Genomic DNA, 25,269 nt, shown 5'->3' on the forward strand with positions numbered 1-25,269 from the left:
TCATTGTTGGTTGGTAGGGGATCAAATACTTATTTTACTCACTGAACTGCAACTCAATTTATAACATTTGTATAATGTGGTTTTCTGGATTTTTGGCTGATATTCTGTCTTTACCATTTAAAATACACCTATGGTAAAAATTATAGACCCTTCATTTCTTTGTAGGTGGGCAAATCGGAAAGCACCTGAAAAGCAAAAGCAATATTGTGGCTTTTTGATATATATATATATATATATATATATATATATATAATATAAATATGCATTTATATTTAAAATATATATTATAAAATATAATATTTTTAATCTTGATATTAAAATGTATTCTTTAAAATATACATTTTAATTGCATCTTACCATAGATCAGAATGGAAAGCACCTGAAAAGCAATATTGTGGCTTTTTAACACACACACATTTTTTTAAATTATTCTATTTTCAAATATAATATGTATACTTTAAATAATATTATATTATTATTATTTGTACTTTAAAATATACATTTTAATTGAATGTCACCATAGATCAGAATCGGAAAGCACCTGTTGCACCATTGGGGGAGAGCTGTTTTTTCCTGATCTGATCCAATGCTCAGAATAGTCCACACAGGTCCTAGATTCTTAGGATTCTTCCACATGTTCTTGAGTGCTGGAGGAACAATCCCCTTGTATTCTGAAGGGATGCCAACAGCATCCACTAACATGAAGCCACATACCACTGATCCTTATGGATCCCATGGTTTCCATGTGGTCATTAGGCACTTTCTATGGCCAACAAAATATTTAGTTCCTACATAGAGAGCAGCAGAGTATTTCTCTAACCATATGGTACATGGATGGAAATAAGCCGCACGCCTCCAGCTTTATCTGTATGTAAATGTTTGGTCTCTGTGCAGTTCCAGAATCTGGATTGTAAAAGAGATTTAGATGCATGCTGGTAATGATGCGTGCACTGCCTTGCATGTATTACACCGCAGATCCTGATCATAAGCTGAGCCTTTTACAGGAACTGAGACAGATATCATTTTCTGTAACCTCTCCTCCTGTAAATAGTCATTCTTTGAAGTGACATCAGTTCCTACGATCACCAGATGATAACATAATGGATGTGCATCTGTCACTGCTGCTCTGGTATTGCTTGTTCACTTTCTATTACATTGTATATCTATAAAGGAAATATACTCTGCTATTGTATTTTTTTCTGTTAATATAGTTCTAAAACATATGTCATTCATATAAGTACTGTATATTTTGTAATTTTATTTGCAGCCAGCAGATGGTGCTCTCAGTTACATTTCTATGTTTTATACGATTTCTCCTTGCTTCCTATTGAAAAAGGCTGATGTTTATAGACCCCAGTAGCTCAAACAAAAAAATTACGCAATTGTCAGAGTGGCGAATCCTTTTCTTTTTTCAGACTTTTTTCCCCTTCATTTTTAGCTGGTGATCTTGTCAGTAACACACTTCTTGTCCTAGGGTGACAACGCTTACTCACTGTACTGTATCTCTTGAGAAGCAGCATTGCTGCTCCATAGCTTTTATTAGACAAAATGAGTTTCAAAGAGTGTATGTGGTTTTTGTTCAGGAAATTTGAATGTAAAAAGCAAATAAAATTTTGAAGTACTTATGAAAACATTTGTCAAGTCATCGAATGCACTGAGAAATGTTGCTTAAAAATCTACTAGCATATGGCCAGCTTTAGTTTAGATGGATCCCAGTTGACCTACCATTACCTTTTTTGGGTTGTGGGTGGGAACCCTCTCAAACACAGAGAAATTATACTAAATGTATAGATGGTGTGGTGTCCCTTGCTATTAACAAAACCCAAGACCACAAATTTACTAAACCACAGTCCAAGCCAATGGACCAGCATGCTTCCCATCTACATTAATTTGTAACTATTAAAGGGGTGGTCCACCATAGGAAGCATCCAGATCTTCCACAACACAAGAGGTCCCATTTCTGCTTAGTAGAAGAGTATGATCTTCAAGTAGAATCACATGCCTGACAAAGGGGTCCTTCATGGCCCCGAAACATTGCACCTTGCGATGTGGTGATCTAAATAAATGTTAGGAGAATGTCTCAAAGATCTGTGGTGTGCTGGCGATATTTTCTTTGGTTATTAATGTTACCAGTTTCCAGCTGGTAGATTCCATAGAATTTTTGGCCATTGCCAAGAACGTATGAAATTGGAATATTATATAAGATCATGCAAAGAAAGATCTCTCAGACTAGGATTCATCTTAATCAAGGCTTTCCTTTTATGGTTGCAGTAGAATACATAGCATTATTTGTAAACACATCATCTGCCACATAACAGTGAAATGTGTCCACTTCCCCTTAAAAATGTCTCCTAAATTCTCCATAAACTATTTTGCTTCTCAAATGTTTCATATCCCCAGAAAACCTAGCTAGGGTAAGTTAAAATAAAGACAATTATATTTTTGGGAATTGGGAGGAAACAAGGACATCATCTTTTTGGGTATTGGGAGGAAGTCCACTTGAACATATAGAAAGATGCTAAATGTACAGATGGTATCCCTCGCTAGAAACCAAACCCAAGACCTCAACTTTACAAACCCACAGTGCGAGACATAAACCACCATGCTTCCCATCTGTGCTAATTTGCAACTATTACAAGGGTCGATCCACCATAGGAAACATCCAGATCATCTACATTTAACCACATACAGTAAGACAAGAGGTCTCCATTTTGCTTAGTAGAAGAATGTGATCTTCATGTAGGAGGACTTTCAGACTAGGATCTTTCTCAATCAATGCTTTCCTTATATGGTTGCGGAGGATTGCATAGCATTACCTGTAAACACATCATCTATCACATACCATTGAAAATTGTCCACGTCCTCCTAAAAATATATCTTAAATTATTTGTAGACTCTTCTCCACTTCATGTGTTTCATAATCCCAGAAAACCTTGCTGGGGTAAAATAAAGGTTTTTCATGATCTTTTTGGCTTGTGGAGGAAACTTGAACACAGAGAAAGCATCCTAAATGTATAAGTGGCATCCCTAGCTGGAAACCATATCCAAGACCCCACGTTTACAAAACCACAGTGCAAGCGGATAAAGCACCATGCTTCCCATCTGCAATAATTTATAACTATTTCAATGGGTGATCTACCATAGGAAGCATCCAGATCTTTCATATTTAGCCACATAAGACAAGAGGTCTCCATTCTGCTTAGTAGAAGAATATGACCTTCATGTAGACTAGGATCCTTCTCAATCATGGCTTTCCTTTTATAGTTGTGGTGGAATGCATCTGTCAAATGCCACTGAAATTAATCCACATCCTATTAAATATGACTCAAATTAGCCATAGACTATTCTCCACTTCATATGTTTCATATCCCCAGAAAACCTAGCTATGGTAAGTTAAAATAAGGAAAGTTTATCTTTTTTGGGTTGTGTAGGAAACCCAATTGAACACAGGGAAAGCATAAAGATGGTGTCCATTGCTGGAAACCAAACCCATGACCCCAACTTTACAAAATCGCAGTGAAAGCCAATAAACCACCATGCTTCTCATCTACGTTATTTGTAACTATTACAAGGGATGATCCACCATAGGAAGCATCCAGATCCTTCATATTTAGCCACATAAGACAAGAGGTCTCCATTCCGCTTAGTAGAAGAATACGTTCTTCACGTAGAAGTAGGACTCATGGACTAGGGTCCTTCTCAGTTAAGGCTTTCCTTTTATAGCAGCTGTGGAAAGCATAGCATTAACTGTAAACATGTCATCTGTCACATACAACCGAAATTTGTCCACAGCCACTTAAATATGTCTCCTAAATTCTCCATAAACTCTTCCTCTCCTCAAATGTTTCTAATCCCCAGAAAACCTAGTTAGATCTTAGTAGAAAAATATCATCTTCATGAAGGGGTCTTGCATGACCATGAAACATTGCACCTTACTTGTGTGATGATCTAAATACAATTTTGGAAAATGTCTTAGAGATCCGCGGTGTGCTCGTGATATATATTTTGGTCTATGATGTTAAATCGATTTCCAGCTGGTAGTTGCCACAGCACCTGTTTATGTTTGGTCTTTTCCAGGAACGTGTGCAATGAGAATATTCTACATGATCATGTCATGTAAAAGGAGGACTCCCGGATTAGGATCCTTCTCAATCAAGGCTTTCCTTTTATGGTTGCAGTGGAATGCGTAGCATTACATGTAAACACATCATCTGTCACATACCACCGAAATTTGTCCACATCCTCCTAAAAACGTCTCCTAAATTCTCCTCTTCTTCAACTGTTTCATACACCAGCTAGGTTTTCTGGGGATAAGTTAAAATAAGGACAGGAACGGAGTCACCTCATCTGCTTATTGTGTTTGTTTGAAAGTTTTTGTTATTTTTTTTTAATTGAAGTGTCGGGGATAGAAAGCAGACCTGCCGAGAGCCAGATTAGGTTTGATTAGGCTAATTCTGCCTTTTATCATTTAAACGTTGGGTTTGTAGAGAGTTGTGATCTTTGTTTTCCACAGCATACGAAGAAAGAACAGCAATCTAGGCACAGAGGTACTGTAACGGCTCCCATTAAAACTGGACAAAAGCTTGTTGGGAGAAGGCAGTCGGCAATTATGCCGCGCATCTGGATAGTTGGGTTGCTGGAGCTCTTCGTACATCTGTGAGTAATCTGCAGATGGGAACAATGGAAAGAGTGGACCTTCCAGGTTCAGACTACGAGTAAGATGTGAAGTCTGCAGTCAATTTGAAACATTTCAGTACCAAAAGGAGAAAAATGCTGAAATGTTTTTTTTTCTACTATATCTATTAAGTTATTCTATCCTTGCTTGAACCTCTTCAAAACTAAAGCCTGGGGAGATCTAGAAGGCTCACTTCCATTTGTATTAATGTGTTCTGTTCCTACATGTAGTGCTTTGTCCCATTTTCCTATGTGCTTTGTAAAGCTAGTCATGTGGTCAGATGGGGCACCCTCCATGGCCACCCAACAACGCAACCAGCAAGGAGATGACTGGTTTGAGAGACAACACGTTTAAGTCAGACAAATGGAGCCTCCAAAACAGCAACATCTTCTGTAGAGTATATACAACCCTCCCTGTAACCTGAATACTAATGCTCAATGTATGTCTAACACTAATCCTCACTGTAACCCAAACACTAGCCCTCTCTATAATCCAAACACTGACCTTGCCTGCAACCCTAACACCAACTATCCCTATAACCCCAACACTAAACCTCCAGGTAAATGTAAGACTAATCTTCACTGTAACCCCAACACTAACCCTTGCTGTAATCCTAACATTAAGCCCTTATAACTGTATACTAACACTTCCTGTAACTCTAACATTAATTTCAGCTGTAACCCTGACAATAACCTTCCCTGTAACCCCAACATTAGTCCTTGCTGTAACTCAAACATTAGTCCTCAGTTTAACCCTAACACTAATTCTTGCTGTAACACTAACACTAACCCTCCCTGTAACTCTATTACCCTTCCTGTAACCCCAACACTAACTCTTAGTGTAACCCCAACACTAATCCTCAGTGTAACCCCAACACTAATCCGCAGTGTAACCCCAAAACTAATCCTCAGTGTAACCCCAACACTAGATCTTGCTGTAATCATAACATTATTTTTTACTGTAACAGTAACACTAGTTCTCAGTGTTACCCTAAAAGTAACCCTCCCTGTAACACTAACATTAACCCTTCCTGAAACCCTACAACTAATCCTCAGTGTAACCCTAACACTAGATCTTACTGTAACCCCAACACTAGATCTTGCTGAAACCCCAACACTAGATCTTGCTGTAACCCCAACACTAGATCTTGCTGTAACCCCAACACTAACTTTCAGTGTAACCCTAACACTAACCCCCCTGTACCGCTAACATTACCCTTCCTGTAACCCTAACACTAATCCTTCATGTAACCCCAACACTAGCCCTTAGTGTAACCCAGGTGCTAATGCTAAGAAACCTCCTTTAAGAAAAATTATTCACTTTCATCAATCAGGGTGAATTGAGAGGTTTTCTTGAACCCTCAGACTCCTCCTCCACTCACCTTTGTCTTGCCCCCCCCCCCCACCGCCTGCCTCACTTGTGGTATAAATTCTGTGTAAGCTCAGTATTCGTTTCAGACTTTACACAGGCCTACAGACCTGCTCCCCCCCCATTCCCCCATATGACAGTGTTCTGGCCATTGGCCATACCTCCCAAATTTTGAACTTCAGAATGAGGGACACTGGAGGGAGGAAGTGACCTGTGGCGTGTGTAGCACACTGTGGCAAAAATGGGTGTGGCCAAATGCTTAACAGTGGAAGGGGTCTAAGGGGCATGGTTAACCACTTCCCGACTGGCCTATATCAGAAGTACTGCTATAGGGCAGCAAGGCTGCGCAAAATCATGTATATACACACATGATTTTGTATTTCTGGGTAGGGGGTGCATGTGTCCTACCAGCACCGCCATTGGCGGTTACAGCTATCGATCACCGGGTCCCGGCTTGAGATTCCCCGTTGGCACCCGGCGATCGCTGAGGAACACTGACAGGGAAGAGGCCTGTATGTAATACAGATCTCTCCAGTCAGTGAGGACATGCTGTTTTGTATTTCTCTGCACAACATGCCTCCAAAGAAAAAACACTCCCAGCACACAGTTAACCCTTTGATCTCCCCAGATGTTAACCCCTTCCTGCCCAGTTCCATTAGTACAGTGTCAGTGCTTTTTATTAGCACTGCTCACTTTATTGGTGTCACTGGGGATGTCAGTGGAAGTTAGTTCCCCCCAGTGTAAGAATGCCTGCTGCAGTCCCACTATAAGTTGCTGATCACTGCCATTACTAGTATAAAAAAAAACAACAAATCCAGTATCTATACCGCCATTTGTAAACGCTATAACTTTCACGTAAACCAATTAATTTACACGTATTGGGATATTTTGTAGCAAAGACATGTAGCAGAATACATTTTGACCTAAATTTATGACGAAATTAGATTTTTCTAATTTTTAAATTGTTTTACTGGACATGTTTAATAGCAAAAAGTCAAAAAGATATTTTTTTTCTAAATTGTCGGGTTTTTTTTGTTTATAGCGCAAAAAAAAGGCAATCAAATACCATTGAAAGAAAGCTCTATTTGTGAGGAAAAAAAGGGCCTCAATTTCATTTGGGTGCAGTGTTGCATAACCGCGCAACCGCGGAAAGGGGGATAAACAAAAGCCGGGCTTCCTTTTACCTATAAAATACGTTTTTATTGCTGTGCTACAAGCAGGAGTCTCCCGGACACAAACCCCGGCATAATCACATAAAAAAAAAGGAATGAAAAGCTTCCATTATAAATGGCTGGAAGAATGCGTTACACATAGTGTGGAAGGATTCAGGAGTGCGTTACGTACAGAGTGCAGGGTTCAGGAATGCGTTACGTACAGAGTGCAGGATTCAGGAGTGCGTTACGTACAGAGTGCAGGATTCAGGAGTGCGTTACGTACAGAGTGCAGGATTCAGGAGTGCGTTACGTACAGAGTGCAGGATTCAGGAGTGCGTTACGTACAGAGTGCAGGATTCAGGAGTGCGTTACGTACAGAGAGCAGGGTTCAGGAGTGGGTTACGTACAGAGCGCAGGGTTCAGGAGTGGGTTACGTACAGAGCGCAGGGTTCAGGAGTGGGTTACGTACAGAGCGCAGGGTTCAGGAGTGGGTTACGTACAGAGCGCAGGGTTCAGGAGTGCGTTACGTACAGAGCGCAGGGTTCAGGAGTGGGTTACGTACAGAGCGCAGGGTTCAGGAGTGGGTTACGTACAGAGCGCAGGGTTCAGGAGTGGGTTACGTACAGAGCGCAGGGTTCAGGAGTGGGTTACGTACAGAGCGCAGGGTTCAGGAGTGGGTTACGTACAGAGCGCAGGGTTCAGGAGTGGGTTACGTACAGAGCGCAGGGTTCAGGAGTGGGTTACGTACAGAGCGCAGGGTTCAGGAGTGGGTTACGTACAGAGCGTAGGGTTCAGGAGTGGGTTACGTGCAGAGCGCAGGGTTCAGGAGTGGGTTACGTACAGAGCGCAGGGTTCAGGAGTGGGTTACGTGCAGAGCGCAGGGTTCAGGAGTGGGTTACGTACAGAGCGCAGGGTTCAGGAGTGCGTTACGTACAGAGCGCAGGGTTCAGGAGTGGGTTACGTACAGAGCGCAGGGTTCAGGAGTGGGTTACGTACAGAGCGCAGGGTTCAGGAGTGCGTTACATACAGAGCGCAGGGTTCAGGAGTGCATTACGTACAGAGCGCAGGGTTCAGGAGTGCGTTACGTACAGAGCGCAGGGTTCAGGATTGCATTACGTACAGAGCGCAGGATTCAGGGATTCATTACGTACAGAGCGCAGCATTCAGGGATTCATTACGTACAGAGTGCAGGATTCAGGAGTGCGTTACATACAGAGTGCAGGATTCAGGGATGCATTACGTACAGAGTGCAGGATTCATTTTTAATTAATTTGACTCTATTTTCATTTTTTTCATCAAATTTGACTCCTGCTCCCCCAATTTAATTTAATTAATTTTACTCTTCCTCCCCCATTTCATTTTTATTCAGTTTTACTCCCCCACCCCGTTTTAGTTATTTTAGCAACTTGACTCCTCCCCCAATTTAATTATTAATTTATTTTACTTCTCTACCCCCCTTTTCATTTTCATGTTTAATGCTTAATTTTACTCCCCCACCTTCAGTTTATTTTCATTTAAATTTGACTCCTCCCCCAATTTAATTTGTAATAAATTTCACTCCTCCTCCCCAGTTTAAATTCAATTTTCATTTAGTTTGACTCCCCCACACCCATTTTAATTTCATTTTTAATGAATTTCACTCCCCCACCCCCCATTTCTTTTTAATTTTTAATGAATTTGACTCCTCCTCCCCCATTTCATTTTTAACTAATTTGGCTTCTCTACCCCCATTTTATTTTCATTTTTATTTATTTCCTTCCACCACTTCATTTTCATTTTTATTAATTTGACTCATCCTCCCCCTTTTCATTTTCATTTTTAATTACCGTAATTTGACTCCCCCTTCCACCATTTTATTTTCATTTTTAATTATTTGACTCTTACCCCACCCCCTCCATTTCATTTTAAATTAATTTGACTCCTCCCCATCTCATTTTAGTTAATGGAACTCCTCCCATTTCATTTTTTATTTTTAAATAAATTTTCATCTCCTCCCCAGCTTTATTTTCATTTTTGATTAATTTCACTGTGCTTCCCCTCCCCTTTTATTTTCATTTTTAAATAATTTGACTCCTCCTCCCCATTTCATTGTTAATTACTTTGACTCCTCCCCTGTTTCATTTTTATTTTTAAATAATTTTACATCTTCTTCCCCGCTTTATTTTCATTTTTAGTTAATTTAATTTTGCTCCCCCCCTTCATTTTAATCATTTGACTCCTCCTCAGTCTTATTTTCATTTGTAATCAATTTGACTCCTCCTCCCCATTTCATTTTTAATTAATTTGACTCCTCCCCTGTTTAATTTTTATTTTTACATCTCCTCCCCCACTTCATTTTGCATGCGCGGTGGTGCATCATCAGCCAGCTCCTTGAAGGTGCCTGTAAAGAAGATGGTGGTGGATTTCCAACGTTGGATTTGCTGGATGGGTGAGTATGATATTTACGATCAACCCAGCAGGCAAGCTAAGAGGGGGTTAAAAGTATAATTAAAGTGGTTGTAAACCTCAGACACGAAATATGAACAAAGCATATCCCTCTATAGTGTGTACTTGTCTCAGTCCAGAACACTGAGTGTCATTTCTCTCTGCTGCTTCATTCCTCCGCTATCAGCATGAAAAGTCTGACAAGTTTTCCTGACACCAAGAGAAAAAAGGTGACAGGGGAGGGACCTCCAGCACACAGCCTGTGATTGACAGCCTCAGCTCTCTTCCTGTGAGCTGTGTGAAAGGGGGGGGAGGTGTGTCTTCCCTCCAATCAGCTGCCAGCTGAGTTCTGCAGTGCGCAGTTTCAGTTTCCCGCTCCCTGCTTTCTGAAAGCTCGGACGAGCTGTATAAATTCTGGATTTTTAACAGCTGTAGAGAAGGGAGGGCTGCAGATAAACAGGTACAACTTTTGTAGGAGAATTTGTTTAATCTCTGTGCATCACCTGAGGTCAGTCACTTCAATGGGGATATGGAAGGGTTTACAACCACTTTAACCCCAGGGTTTCTTATTAGGGCTCATCCACATATGTGGCCAGGGGGCAGTACAACCAGCTGCTTGAGCAACGGTTTTTCTGCCCCTTGACTATTGGCCTGACTACTAACCTAAAGCCGCTCTTGGCTGTATACCACGGCTGTGATACGGAGTTTAAATGTAAACAGCATGTCGGCAGGCGGTTCTGCCACTGAATGCGACTAAGGCTACGCTCACGTGTATGCGGTTTTCAGTGCAGTGCTCAGGTTGGAGGAAATGCACTACAGCTCATGTAACATGATTTCCTATGACTCTAGTTCACACCTGTGCGTTTTGATCTGGTGCGGTTTTTTAGAAAAGGATCAGGGATTTTTTATTTTTTTTTAGAAGATTGACTTTCAGGTTCAATAGACTTCAATGGAACCACATCAAAAACGCATGCAAAACGATTGTACGTGGGCTTTTGGTGTGTTTCCCGCATGACAAGAGAGACCTCCCCCATAGCAGCATTAACCCTTGACACCTCTCGGCCCTTTAGGGGTTTGTGATGCCGGGGTTTAGGGTCATGCGACTGCTGTGATTGGCTGTCACAGTGGTCACATGATCGGAAAGGTCCCGAACTCAAGTAGTGATCAGGACCTTTCTGTGAGGCGCTGGGAGATGCACCAGGAGCGTACAGGAGGTGCACTTTCAGCGCACGTTTTACTTTTGGTACGCAAATATGAGGCCACTCAGCGTCAAGGCCCAGTCGCCAAGAGACCACATATGTGCGTATTGTCAGTGTAAACAGATTAACACATCTCAAAGTGCATCTAAAATGCATTAAAACACTTGTTAAAAAAAATGCAAAACGCACCAGGAAAATGCATGGACCGCAGTCGCCATAGATGCAAACCTAGCCTAATGCAGTTCTATGGGGGCCGCCCTGTTACCACTCCACAATGCGTCTTGGTAGTGTGCCATTTATGGTTGCTGCATTTTCCTGGTGCGCAATACGCACCAGGACAATGCATGGACCGCAACTGCCATAGGAGTGAACCTAGCCCAATGCAGTTCTATGGGGGCCGCCCTGTAACTACTCCACAATGCGTCATGGTAGTGTGCCATTTACGGTCGATGCATTTTCCTGGTGCGCAAAGTGGTCATAGGTGTGAACCTAGCCTAACGCAGTTCTATGGGGGCCGCCCTGTAACCATTCCACAATGCGTCATCATAGTGTGCCATTTACGGTCGATGCATTTTCCTGGTGCGCAAAACATGCCAGGAAAAATGCATGGACTGCAGCCACCATAGGTGTGAACCTATCCTAATGCAGTTCTATGGGGGCCGCCCTGTAACTACTCCACAATGCGTCATGGTAGTGTGCCATTTATGGTTGCTGCATTTTCCTGGTGCGCAATACGCACCAGGACAATGCATCGACCACAGCCGCCATAAGTGTGAACCTAGCCTAATGCAGGTCTATGGGGGCCAACCTGTAACTACTCCACAATGCATCACGGTGCCATTTAAAGGGTTAAATCAGGGGGTGTCGAGGTGACATATCGCCTCCTCACCACCACCTTGCACAGATCGCTTTTCAGAGGAGCCGCACTGGTGATCCCTTAATAATGTATTCATGAACGCAGAGCCATATTCATTTGCGTTTTTTAAAGTCCACATTTAGCGGACGCAGCCCTTGAAAATAAAAATCGCCATTTCCTCCAGGTCGCCCAGGGGGGTTAGGAATCTCTGCGGTTTTACAAATCTGTGCAAAAAATTTGGAGCGTTGGTTCTTTTTTTTTTTCTTCTTTGCGGAGAACGACGGCACGGTTCCTTCCCCAATTAGGCAGGAGGGCCCCCTTTGCAGGAGCGCAGGAGTTAATTCCGTCTCATGCCTGAAGATGATCATTACACAGGCTCAGTCGTGAAAATGACTCAGAAATCCCCAGGCCCCCACTTTCCTGTGTAACCTGACATCAACCCAGGCCTCTGGTACTGTGCACAGCCCTCCCTGAATCCCACATCAGCCAGTATGGAGAGCTGGGCCGGGTTTCAGGTTGTACACAGCTTGCACGTGTACTGGGAGGAGGATACTGGGGAGTGATGGAAGGAGAAGAAGAGGAGGGAGGCACAGGGGCTTGCTTCATTTTTTTTTCTTTTTTTTTTTTTGTAAGAGGAAACAGCCACCAAGCTGAGCTGGAAATCATTAAAAGTCTTGCCTGCCTGCCAGCGTGCAAAGACAAGAGGGAAAGATTGAAGCAGGTTCTGTCTCCTTTCCTTTTGGCCATCTCTAAGCCCTGTTCTGCATGGACCACATCAACAAGGGTTGTGTGTTCACTTCACCCCGAGCTGGCCAGGTAAGGCTTTTCCATACTGAGACTCCACTGTCTGCATCTGGAAAGGGGCGGTTGGGGAGCTCAAGGGAGCTGCAAGGAAGTCCTTTCCTCACCGAAAAAGGGTGGAGGATTTGTAGAAACAGCAGGGCTGGAGGGGGAGGCTAGCCTAAGCAGAGGCATGAAATAGAATGTACAGATGTAGCCTGGCTTACTGTAGCAGGGGATGGGGAGATCATGGCATTGAGTCCGAGCGTTTCTCTTTTGAAGGAAAGGAGAGGATCTTTTTCATGACACATCGAAAGTTACTTTGTTTTTGGAAGAGGTAGTAACAGTTTTGGCAACGTTAAAGGGTCAGTCTTCTTAAAACATCCTCTCTCAACCAGGGTTCTGTAGAACCCAAGAGTTCCTCCAGAGGTTGCTGAGGGTTCCTGGAATAAAGAGCAATCTCTTCATCTCAGATATGTAACCACTGACACCAAACTGTTAGTGAATTGCCAAAGGGTCAGTCCGCTTAAAGCAGCCTTTCTCATCCAGGGTTCTGTAGAACCCCGAGAGTTCCTCCAGAGGTTGCTATGGGTTCCTGGAATAAAGAGCAATCTGTTCATCTCAGATATGTAACCACTGACGCCAAACTGTTAGTGAATTGTTAAGGGTCAGTCCGCTTAAAGCAGCCTGTCTTGACTTTTTTTTTACCCTAGAACAGCCTCTCTCAACCAGGGTTCTGTAGAATCCAAGAGTTCCTTGAATAAAGAGCAATCTCTTCATCTCAGATACGTAACCACTGACACCACTGACACCAAACTGTTAGTGAATTGCCAAAGGGTCAGTCCGCTTAAAGCAGCCTTTCTCATCCAGGGTTCTGTAGAACCCCGAGAGTTTCTCCAGAGGTTACTAAGGGTTCCTGGAATACAGAGCAATCTCGGTCTCTCAGACATGTAACCACTGACACCAAACTGTTAGTGAATTGTTAAAGGGTCAGTCTGCTTAAAGCAGCCTTTCTTGACTTTTTTTTACCCTAGAACAGCCTCTTTCAACCAGGGTTCTGTAGAACCCAAGAGTTCCTCCAGAGGTTGCTAAGGGTACCTTGGGAAAAGAGCAATCTCTGCCTCTCAGATATAGAACCACTAACACTAAATTGAAGCAGTCTTTCTTAAGTGACATTGTACCTAGAACTATCCAGGCACCATCAGATGGGAGATCGATCAGCCACAGCTCAAGGAACCCCTAGCAACGTCTGGAGGAACCTTGGGGTTCCATGGAGCCCTGGCTGAGAATTGGTAGTTCAGGAGGTAGTAGGTAGAGACTATGCACAGTCTAGTGCAGCCTTTTTCAATCTTTTTACCCAAGAGGAACCATAAAAATAATTTTGATATCTCAGGGAACCCCTGGTAAGAATAATATATCAGGAGTCATTGGGAAAATGCCCGTGGTGGGAAGTGGGAAGTATACCACCCTTGCTGGGGTGGCCAGAATGACACTCTTGCAGTCATGCTGCTGGCTCTGTCAAGTGGCATTGGACCTGGAACTATGCAGGGACTAGGAGATGAGGGGTCAGTTAGCCACAGCTCAAGGAACCTCTAACCAACCCTGGAGGAACCCAGGTTGAGAATGGCTGCTCTAGTGTTTTCAAATCTATAAAATCTATCTACGTTGTTTAATCTATCTAGAAACCATCAAACTGCAGAAGATGCACACATTTAGGTCCTACCAAAATGGAGGAAAGTTTGTTTTTCTTAGGTGCTGATGTTTACGATGTTGCCTTATCCACTACGAGCCATCAAGAATGACAAAATAAGGCCCTGTATAGAGGGGCAGTCAAACTTACAGGTAGCTGTTATTTGTTTCTTTCCTGTAGTTGTATGTTGGTGTTTACCTGCTTTCCTCTAACATAGTGTTAATGCTGCTCAAAGATAATGTACTTCTGTTGTTGGATATTTAACATTTGTTGATCTGTTGACCACAGAGCACCAGTCACCACTTCGAAGCCTATCAGCAGCTTTGGAAATGTGTTGCCTGTAGATTGCTGCTCACTTGTCTGACTTGCTGATGCATCACTTAATATATGACGTGTGTCATTTCACTGACTTTGGTAACGGGTTTATGATTATATTAAGTTGACCATACATGTAAAGTTTGGGTTGAATGAGAGAAATCCACAGGTTCACCCATCCACGATAAATAGCATGAGTGGGTAAATCTAACCTGCCGGCTAATGTGTTTGGGCAGCCGATGAACAGCTGATTAACTGCAGCCACTGTTCAGCCAACTTTTTTTCCTTCAATTCCTGTAGTGTAGTGCTACCCCTGCAGGGGCCACAGGTTTTTACTGGTTCTCCCCCAAACAGTACAGATGCCACCAGCCACCCAAGCAACAGTCCATTCACTCTGGCTCCAATAAGCAGTCTAGGGTTTGTCTTATTTGTAATTTATTTCTGCTAAACTTGTAACAGAGAAGGGTTGGGGGACATGGAATACTCCAAAATGGTTAGCAGACCAGAGAGGGCAATCTTCAATAATATTGGACAGTCTAAGGCAGGAGTATGAAACTGGTGGCCCTACAGCTGTTGCGAAACTACAAGTCCCATCATGCCCCCTGCCTTTGGGAGTCATACTTGTAACTGTCAATCTTGCAATGCCTCATGGGACTTGTAATTTGGCAACAGCTGGAGGGCCGCCACTTTGACAGGCGTGGTCTAAGGCTTCACAGATCGGGACCAGTAGGCAAGTTTCTTTGGCATCTGGTTACCCTGCACCACTACACAGCTGTTGGTACCCAGTGCGATGTCATGAACACCGAACAGTACAGGGGGTACTCTTCAAGCTTCTCTAAGCTCACAGTTCAGGACACTGCTGAGGACAGGGAATGGCCAGTACCTGAGACCTTATAAGCGCATGTCTCAGTACAAGCAACCTCTGACACATATCCCAAAAGCACACAGTCACCAGGAATCAATTCAGGATCATTGCTTACAAGTCCCCCAGGATTGCAGGCACCTTCCAGCCTCCTCCGGATATGGTCCAGTGAGTGAGACCATTCTTCTCTAGACCAGATCCCTTTGTGAAGTCCTGCAATCAGTTCCATATCACTTCAAGTTCCCAGCTCTGCCACCGCTGAGACCTCACAGAATTGCAACAAAATCCACAGGCTGTCTCAGGAGCAATAGCCCCCTGAGGTTTGGAACTCTCTTTGCCAGGGAAAGACAATTTCTTCAGGGCTAAACTATTTACCAGCTTCTCCTGCCACCATTTGGGCACACCTCCCCAAGGATTGGCTAGGCCCTTATCAATATTAACAACTTGCCTACCGGGCACTTTCACCCCCTTCCTGCCCAGGCCAATTTTCAGCTTTCAGCGCTGTCACACTTTGAATGACAATTGTGCGGTCATGCAACACTGTACACATTAATTTTTTATCATTTGTTTGAGACAGATAGAGCTTTCTTTTGGTGGTATTTAATCACCTCTGGGTTTTTCATTTTTTGCTAAACTAAAAATGACTGAAAATTTTGAAAAACGTTTTTTCTTAGTTTCTGTTATAAAATTTTGTAAATAAGTCATTTTTCTCCTTCACTGATGTGTACTAATGGGGCTGCAGTGATGGGCACTGATAGGGGGCACTGGTTGGCATTGACAGGCATTACTGATGGGCACTGAAAGGCAGCACTGACTGGAACTGTTAGGCGGCACTGAAAGGCAGCTCAAATGGGCACTGATATGTGGCATTGATATGCACTGATGGGAACTGGCAGGTGGCATTGGTGGGCACTGACAGGTGGCACTGATGGGGCCACACTGATCATCAGTGCCCTGATGATCAGTGTACATGTCCCCTCTGAGGAATGCCGCTTACTGGCTCTCCTCTCCTCATGAGCTATCAGCGTGAGGAGAGGAATGCCGAAAACAGGTATTTCCTTGTTTACATGTGATCAGCTGTGATTGGACACAGCTGATCACATGACAGAGCCGATGTCATTTCCGCTGATCGGTGATCCTCTGTGTCCCAGGGACACAGCACACCACCGATCGCCAGGGCGCGCATGCACAGTTAGAGTGGGAGGATGTCCTCCTAGAATGAGAGAACCGACAGCCGTCATTTCCTTATATGGCGGGTGGGAGGCGGTTAAGGTTGGTCATTTTAATTCTCCCTCTCTGAGCTCTAGAAATTTCTTCTTGAGGCAGAGGGAGAAATCCAACTCCCAGTCTGTGATACCCTGAACAGACCAGACCAAACAATCACTGCTCCCTAGATTACAGAAGGAGCCAAAGACTAAATTTACCTAGCATCCTATGCTAAGAGGGTGAAACAGAAATTATATTTTACTTGCCGTATAATATTTTAATGAAAATCCATTGAGGGACACAGGAAAAGAGCAATTCTTAGATAACTGGATTAAAGGTAGTTGTCTTCAGGAGGTGGACATTGGCAAACAGAAGAAAAAAATGTTGAAGGCCAGCCACTGTATAACCTTGCTCCTAACCATCATGCTTCAGTTTGGTGAGCAAGCGGTACAAGGGGCCAACAAACCCAGAGAGGTTGACCTATTTCCTTCAATGGACTTCAAGAAAAAAAGATTTTACAAGTACAAAAATCTTACTACGTACAAGTCTCTGTACATTAAATAGGTGTTTCTTCCTGGAGAGCATTCTCCCCTGATGCACCACCCCAGATCACAGATGAATCCTTTCCCTAGCCAACTGTATTGGGTGAATCCCTGGGCAAGGGGAGCCAGAATCTACCTCCTTAGATCAAACAGTCCCAGATGGAGGCTAGTCAGGTTTCCCATCCGAATGCCCTTTCCCTTTATCTGGCCCAGGGGTTGTAGGACTGCTCAACTCTTCCTTCCCTGTGTGCTTGTTGGGGTGGTGGTTGCCTTCAGGCCTTCTGTGGCCTGGCTCCTTCCCTGCTGCACAGGTTGTCCTCTCAGAGGACTTCTGAGGTTGAGTGATCCTTCTTTCCAGAAACTCTGCCTGGAGATAGGTCCCTTCCCACTGAGCCCCCTCCCAGGCTCCTGCATCTCAGCCTCTCACTTCATCTTCCATCCACACTCTCCTGTTGCTGAGCAGGCTCAGTCATTCTTAAGGGGCTGTCCTGATCCCATACCAAGCCTCCTACCTGGGGATTGGTCAGGATCTGTTAAGTACACAGATCAGACCCTCCTCACCCCCACCCACCGAGTTCTAGAGACTTCTCTAGGCCTCTAGACAGAGACTTCTCTAGTCCTCTAGACAGAGACTTCTCTAGGCCTCTAGACAGAGACTTCTCTAGGCCTGTAGACAGAGACTTCTCTAGGCCTCTAGACAGAGACTTCTCTAGGCCTCTAGACAGACTTCTCTAGGTCTCTAGATAGAGACTTCTCTACGTCTCTAGATCAGGCGGAGGTATCAGGGAGCCGTACAGTCTCAATGTTCATCTGGGCTTTAGGTTTAGTGTTAGGAGTGTAGGGTTAGTGTTAGGATTAAAGTGTATCTATAGATAAAACCTTTTCTTAGTTTTGGATAAAGGCTAGAGCTGGCCACTGATAGATAAAATTTTTCAAGTGAAAATTCTTCAAAGAACCAATAAAACTACTCAAAGCTTCACTGAAATCACCTGGTTATTCCAACCCCATCCGCTGCAATTAAGCCCATGAGTAGGTGAAACACGTTAAGGGGCATGGCTTGGGAGGAGGCAAAGCTGCAGAATTTCTGAAACACATAGAATTGGGTGGCTCTCCTGTTGCGCTTCTATGTATTCAAATAACCAGGATTTGTAGCTGCTGACTTTTAATTTTTTGGGGGGAGCCTGGAACTATGTTTTAAGGCCTTCATAGGCCAATTGAAATACATAGAGCAGTAATCAATAGCAATTAATTACTAATCAACTTTCTAACTATTGTAGACTAAAAGGCCCTTTTCAGACAGGGCTGACCCGCCAGTGGATCTGTTTGCTCAGCATGATCCCTGCTGAGCAAGCGGATGACAGGTCTGCCTCTGCTCTGTTGCTGCAGAGCGGACACAGCCTGCTCTTTCCTATGGGGTGAGCGGATGGAAACAGACTACCTGTCCATTTCCATCCGACTGTCATCCGATCCGCCGGACGGATGGGGAATGAATCTCCATCCATCTGTTTTTAGCATACAGAATCGGATTGGATGCCGACTGGTCTGCTGACACCCAGTGGTTCATAGAGGTCTATGGATGGTCTGATCAGGTCCGCCTGAAAAACTGACAGGTGGACTGTTAGTGTGAAAGGGACCATAGAGTAAGTTTGCAAAAGTCAGATCATTCCCAAAGTAAAGACTGATGGGAGTATTCAGTAAGAGTATAAGTGACAACTGACAGAAACCAATCAGTCTTCCCTTTTGACTAGTTTACAAGCAGCAGCAGATTTACATTGATACCATTTATTGAATAAATTGTTGTACATGCTTTCAAGGCATGCTAACCTCGTTTTCAGGGAATACCTGAAGAAGATGCCAATGTGCCTTGAAAGCTTGCCCTACAATCTATTTAAGTATCCAATAAATGGTAGCACCTCAATTCCCCATGTATACTTTTTTCAATGGCTAACCTGGTACAACACTCTGCTGCTCTGGTTTCCTATCACTGTAGTTCTTACTCAATACCCCCTTCAGTCTACACAAGAATGTTCTGAATATGGAAATCCAGTTAAAGTTCACATGTGCACTAAATTACTGTAGGGTCTGCTGAGTTGTTGTTGTTTGCCCTTTAATTACCCTGGGCCGACTATTTATATTGTTATCTTGATCTGGAAGATAGCCATGCCCTCGGCTCCTGGCCCAGTTCCGTTCTCTTGGCCAGCCGAGATGATGGTCTGGCCAAGGATGGGGACGTTTCCACTCACAGCGGTGGCAAGATGGCATTCTCTACGGAATTATCCTTCCCCTTTGGGAACGCTTTGCCTTGGGGGATGTCAAATCCATGGCCCAGCCAAGAGTCCCAGAGAAATTCTCAACAACGTTGCTCCAAACAATTCTGTTAATTTTCCGATGTTCCTTATTATAAAAGTGCAGAAATTAGTATGATGTGGGAAGAGGACATTTGTCATCATTTACGGGTCAAAATTCCAAGAAATGCTTCCCTTCTCCCTGGGGTGGCTTTAGCTTGGGGGTGATGAACTGGAGGAATGAGTATAGATTTCAGAAACGGTCTTACTTTCCTTCTTCTCTTTCTTTGTCTATATCTCTTCCCTTGCTTTCTATCCTATCCCTTTCCTGCTGCCCTCTCCTTCCATCTCCTCCGTCTCTCCTCTTTCCTCCCTCTCTCCAGTACGGAGGCGAGCGCCACATTTTCCATGCTCTGTAAAGCTTTTGATTCCCGAGTAGGGATGTAACAGCTTCACACAGATTCCTGCCCAGTCTTTGCTTCCAGGCTGATGATATAAAGGAGACTTTGTCTGGGAATATGATGTCGTGGTGAAACCACTGGATGGAATTTAAGGGGGGATTGCTAGAGGCAAATAACTTCTATGATTTTCATGGTGTGGGCAACCTTCTAAAATAGAATGATAAAAAAAAAATGCCTTTTGTATGTCTAAAAATACAGAATTTTGAAGTGACAGACAAAGCGGACCTTCTTTTCCCCGGAGTATTGTTTTGGTTTGTCTTAGACTCATTCTTAAATTTCTCTTGTGCGCTCGGCTTCAATGTCATTTTTCACTGTGTTGGAGTTTTAAATGCCAAGTTCACACAGCATGTATTGTGACTATCTGCTAACCTTCCCCTTTATCTCTGGGATTTCCCATTTGCTGTTATTCTGATGTTTCCTTTTTTTTGTTTCACAATATTTTTAGCTTTGTGAAAATGGTTGCTGCAGGCATAGTGCCCTTGTGGGTAATAGTAGCACTATTAAAGTGGTTGTAAACCTCAAGCATGAAATATGAACACAGCCTATCCCTCTATAGTGTGTGCTTGTCTCAAGCCAGGGTACAGTACCAAGTCGCATTTCTGTCTGCTGCTTTGTTTCTTTGCTATAAGCATGAGTCAATTCTGACAAGCTTTCCTGACACCAACAGAAAAAAGGTGACAGGGGAGGGCACAGCCTGTGATTGACAGCCTCAACTCTGTTCCTGTGTGCTGTGTGAAGGGGGTGTGTCCCTTCTCTCCAAATAGCTCTCCTCACTGATGTAACTTCAGCTCCCTGCCCCCAGTTTTTCAGAGCTAAGAGATTCTGTTTAAATTCTGCAATTTTAATGAATGTAGGGAAAGATGGCCTTAGATAAGACAGGTACCAGGGGTGGACTGACCATGCCCAAGGGCCCGGGGTCAGTAGGGGGCCCCATGAGATGCCCCTGGTACCTTTCATAGGCTTTTTTGGGTGTGGTTTGAGTGTGGGCGAGGACACAGGGGCCCCATGAGTTGTCAGTCCGCCCCTGACAGGTACAACATATGAAGGATGATTTATTTAATCTCTGTGTATCACCTGAGGCCAGTCACTTCACTGGGTATATGTAAGGGTATACAACCACGTTAAAATATTAGAGCGAGAGGACAGCCAAGTTTGTCTCTCATAGAAAGCTTGGGTCAGAGGTGGCATGCAATCTAAAATTGTTTTGACTCTTGATGTAGCAGCAGATAAGTAGTCATGTCATGGAAGTGTAGCACTCACCCCTAAAGGGCCCGCTTAGTGGTCCCAAGGTTCTTTTCCCAAACCAGTGTATTACCAGCCAAGCACACAATCTCAGTCTCTCTTCTCAGTGAACAGTCTAGGGCAGATGTATCCAAATTTGTAAATAAAGGGCCAGTTTACTGGCCTTCATACTTTAGGAGGGCCAGACTGTGGCCATTGAGAAAAGAAATTGTTCAGGCATCATTGGGAGTAAACAAGGCATCTTTGGTATTAGGCAGAGGACTAGCACCCCATTGTTGATGTCAGTAGCAGGGATTATGCCCCCTTGTTGGTGTCAGTGGGAGGAATAATGTCTTGTATCAGTGGGAGGAAAAGTTCCCCAAGGGCCAGCTAAAGGCATGCAAAGGGACTCATCTGGCACAGTGGGCTGCAGTTTGGAGACCACTGGTCTAGGGGTTTCATTTTTGGACACTTTATTATAACTTGAGTCAGAGTCCAGCTTTGCTCTAATGGTGCTGCTGCTGATGCCGCTCTCTGTACTTCCATTTGTATGTCACATGGTCTCCTACATGGACTGCTAAATGGACTTATAATATAGTCATACACCTCTACAGCGCCAATTAATTGTTCCCTTTGATAACTTGAAACTTGGATGGGGTGCAGGGCAATGGTGGGATACTACAGTAACGTAAAGTATTATTATGATTATTATTATTATACAGGATTTATATAGCGCCAATTGCGCAGCGCTTTACAAAATGAAGGTAGACATTACAGTTACAATACAATTTGGTACAAGAGGAAACAGAGGGCCCTGCTCGTTAGAGCTTACAATCTCGGAGAACTTGAGGACACTTGTCGCTTCCAGGCACAGTCCGTGCAGTAGCAAATAATGGACTGAACTACACAGGGACACCATAAGAAATGTCCGTCTTTAAGTACAATCTGACACTGATGCTGGAGGAATAGCAGCAGCTCACAGTCACTGTGATCTCACACGTTGGTCTGTACTCACAAATATCTTTGGATATTTGGATGACTTCTTCCATCATCAGTCAGACATGTCTCACCCCCTCAGTCAGCTAAAGCAAAGTTTAGTAGAATAGGTCCCCCAGCTTCAACACAGCTGGGACTTCAAAGAGCAAATAAAAAAAAGAATGCACATGGACTTCCCAGAAGGGCTGCAGCTCTTCAGACTGAGGACTTATCGTCCTGGACAAGAACCAGGCTGCCTCAGGCCCCAGATCATTTATACACTCCCCAGCCACCTACTGCCCCCCCCCCAAGGATTGGCTGGGGCCTCATTAATATTCAGTTAGCTTCTGCCTATTTGACTTGTCCAACCTTTTCCAAATTTAAAACATTTGTAGTCAATAGCTGGCATGTTGTGGGGGATACTCAAATGCAAGAGAAAACAGTACACATTCACCAGGATAAATCCATAATGGAAAGACTTATAACTGCTAACAGGGTACACCTGCAAAACTTGAAAGATCTGAAGTAGCAGGTTTACTGCTCCAGGAATGGCCATTATGGACCTAGTGAGTTGTTTATTGGGTTAAATATTATCTCTGAATGGTGTGTAGCACGTTAATCATAAGTACAGAAGAAATACGGGCTTCGTTCAGTATTGCTTAACCCCAGCCATAGATGGTTTGAATCTAGCCCCGGTTCAGCAGGGACCGGCCGAGATTCGGACCATCTTTGTGCAGGCTGATTGTACCCAAGTCGATTGTTGTACAACATAGGTACACCCAGCATGTCAGATTTTCATGTGATTACTACTACTGGCTATTATAGCCCCTAGCAGTAATCACTGTGTTCTCCTGATGGGGACTGCTTCCCCTGCCGGGAGAACACAATAGCTCAGCGGGAGGGATTCCCCACTGACTGTGTTGATGGGGGAACCAAAAAGTTTTCTCTTTCCTGCAACCCATTGTTGCAGGAAAGAAAATCACATCATACATGACCTGCCTTAGACCAGGCATTTTCAACTATGCTTCTGTGGAACCCTAGCATTCCTCCAGAATTTGCTAGGGATCCCATGTGCTTTTGCTGCTTGACCTCACATCTGATGGTTCCTGAAAAGTTTTGTCACTAGAAGTAGTAATATAACTTGTCAAAAAAAGTAATGAAAATAAGCTAAAACATTCACTGCCTCATACGTGGCAAAGAGGCGCTGATAAAAAAAAAACCACCATATGCATTATTATAAGATATCAACAGACTGCAAAAATGACAAGGGTGGTTTTTGTAAAAATCCAATTAACTTACGTTTTAAAAAAAGTATGATAAAGATAGAAAAAAAAAACATATACTGTAGTGTGTTAAGATAAACAAACTGTCTTCACAGATGGTCTACCTACTATATCTATCAGGTGAGTTGCAGAAATGTTTGATAAAAGCAGCAGGACCCAAAGCCCAACTTAAATTCTTGCATGCAAGAAGTCCCTGAAGTTTGTTAAGGTACATTTAAAGCCATTTTTTTTTAACTTTTGGATTGAGTGGGGAAAGATTAGAACCTCTGTCAGGTCCCTACTGGGAAGTTTTATCTTCTCTATTGGTCCTGAGGATCATTGTCTCCTTTACAGAAGGTGATGGGAAATCCTAAACTTTTGAGTTGTCTCAGGAACAGAAGGTAATGGGAAATTTTCCAACTGGGGCACCTGTTCGGTGACAGCTGGAGGGGATATCCCCTTACCCCCCTTAGCCTTTGCCAGTAACATAGGAAAGGCTTATCTTGATACCTCAAAGAAATGGACAGAGTTTGGTGGGTCAGCAGCTATAACCCACCTGATTGACGTTGTCATTTACTTTATTCAAAATGGAAAATTGTTTCAAATACTTACCTTAATTTTCTTTTCTAGGAGCAAATCCACGACAGCATACTACCATATGTACGTTGCCAAGTTGGTGCCAGAAAAACAAAGAACTGTTTTAAATACTTACCGTAATTTTCCTTTCCTGGCTCCAGTCCTTGGCAGCATACTACTACATGTATACTGCCATTTTGGTGTCAGGAAAGCAGAAAATTGTATCAAATGCTTACTATAATTTTCCTTTCCTGGCGCCAATCCATGGCAGCATATGTATAGTAATTACCACTTTAAGGTAATTACAGCAGTTGCATTGTATAAGAATTGACTTGATTAGTTTGAAGTACATGAACCAAAATTTGGATATATATAAATATAATCTGGCATAGTTCAACGGTAAATTGCAGTAACTAGCTCTCACCGTACTCTCATTTTTGGAGAAGGGAAGCCATCCTCTTCATGGTTAATTGATGAACTACATCTGTTTACAGCACAAATTGAAACCAGGCCCCTGCGTCCAAGGAATCGGGACCAAACTGATTACTTCCATAATTTCCAGCAGAGGAAGAGAGCTGTACTTCCCTCTCCGCTCACTACAACTGATACTATAAACTGAATAAGAGATATTTTTTAATTGGTTTTAACTGAAATGACCGCTTCTTGAGGATATTCAACGATGATTCTTTTACAGTGATTCAAAATAGCTGATGGGTATAGGGCCTTGTTTACTACAGTGAGAAATGAGGTGAATATGCATCTGAAATTACTAGATCAGCCTTCCTCAACTGGGGTGCCATGGCACCCTGGGGTGCTGTCTGGGCTCATCAGGGGTGCCATCATTTGACGTAACACATATAGGCACACTTCACCTCTTTAAAAACTACAGAGGATGGAGCTCAGATCTTAACACTTGTCCTGTGTTTTCTGCAAACTCAGATTTGAGGCCATTCACAAAATGAGATTACCAGAGGGATTTAAAGAATGGCGTAGCCAACAAAGATGAATGGCAGGATGAAAGCTAAAGCCACACAGCAGGTCAGCTGCGTCCCATGAGGTTTTTTTTCTGCATACTGTAAAAGATTAAATGGGGAAAAAATTTGTTCCATTTACCACACATGCTACAAAGGAGTGCAAAACAAAAAAAGAATTCCACTCCAACTGGTTCTTTCCATTGACTCAATTGATTGAAAATGACTATCACTCCCACACACAGTCTTATTTCTCATAGATTTGATCAGAAAAAAGCATGTGTGCACACCATTTGTAGCTAATAATCTTTAATTCTTACCCAGTGTATACCCTTCTCAACCTTCATACCCCAAAGAAACCTTGAAATCATTTTCAAGTCTTGGGAACCCTTATTAAAATTTATCTACAGTTCATAGTACAAGAGCAAGTCTATTATGTTGTATTTA

General features: G+C 43.2%; 1 protein-coding gene across 1 annotated transcript in view; it reads left to right on the forward strand.

Annotated features, from left to right (window-relative positions):
• Positions 1-12,245: 12,245 nt before the first annotated feature.
• The window catches only part of DUSP9 (dual specificity phosphatase 9), a 108,702-nt gene continuing 95,678 nt past the window's right edge, over positions 12,246-25,269 (forward strand). The window contains exon 1 of the mRNA XM_089674940.1: positions 12,246-12,492. The gene's annotated coding sequence lies outside the window, so the exon portion shown is untranslated. The remainder of the gene's footprint in view (positions 12,493-25,269) is intronic.

This window comes from Staurois parvus, unplaced genomic scaffold (genome assembly GCF_062004578.1).
Source record: "Staurois parvus isolate SC_StPar_1 unplaced genomic scaffold, SC_StPar_1.0 ptg000154l, whole genome shotgun sequence".
NCBI classification, from domain to species: domain Eukaryota; kingdom Metazoa; phylum Chordata; class Amphibia; order Anura; family Ranidae; genus Staurois; species Staurois parvus.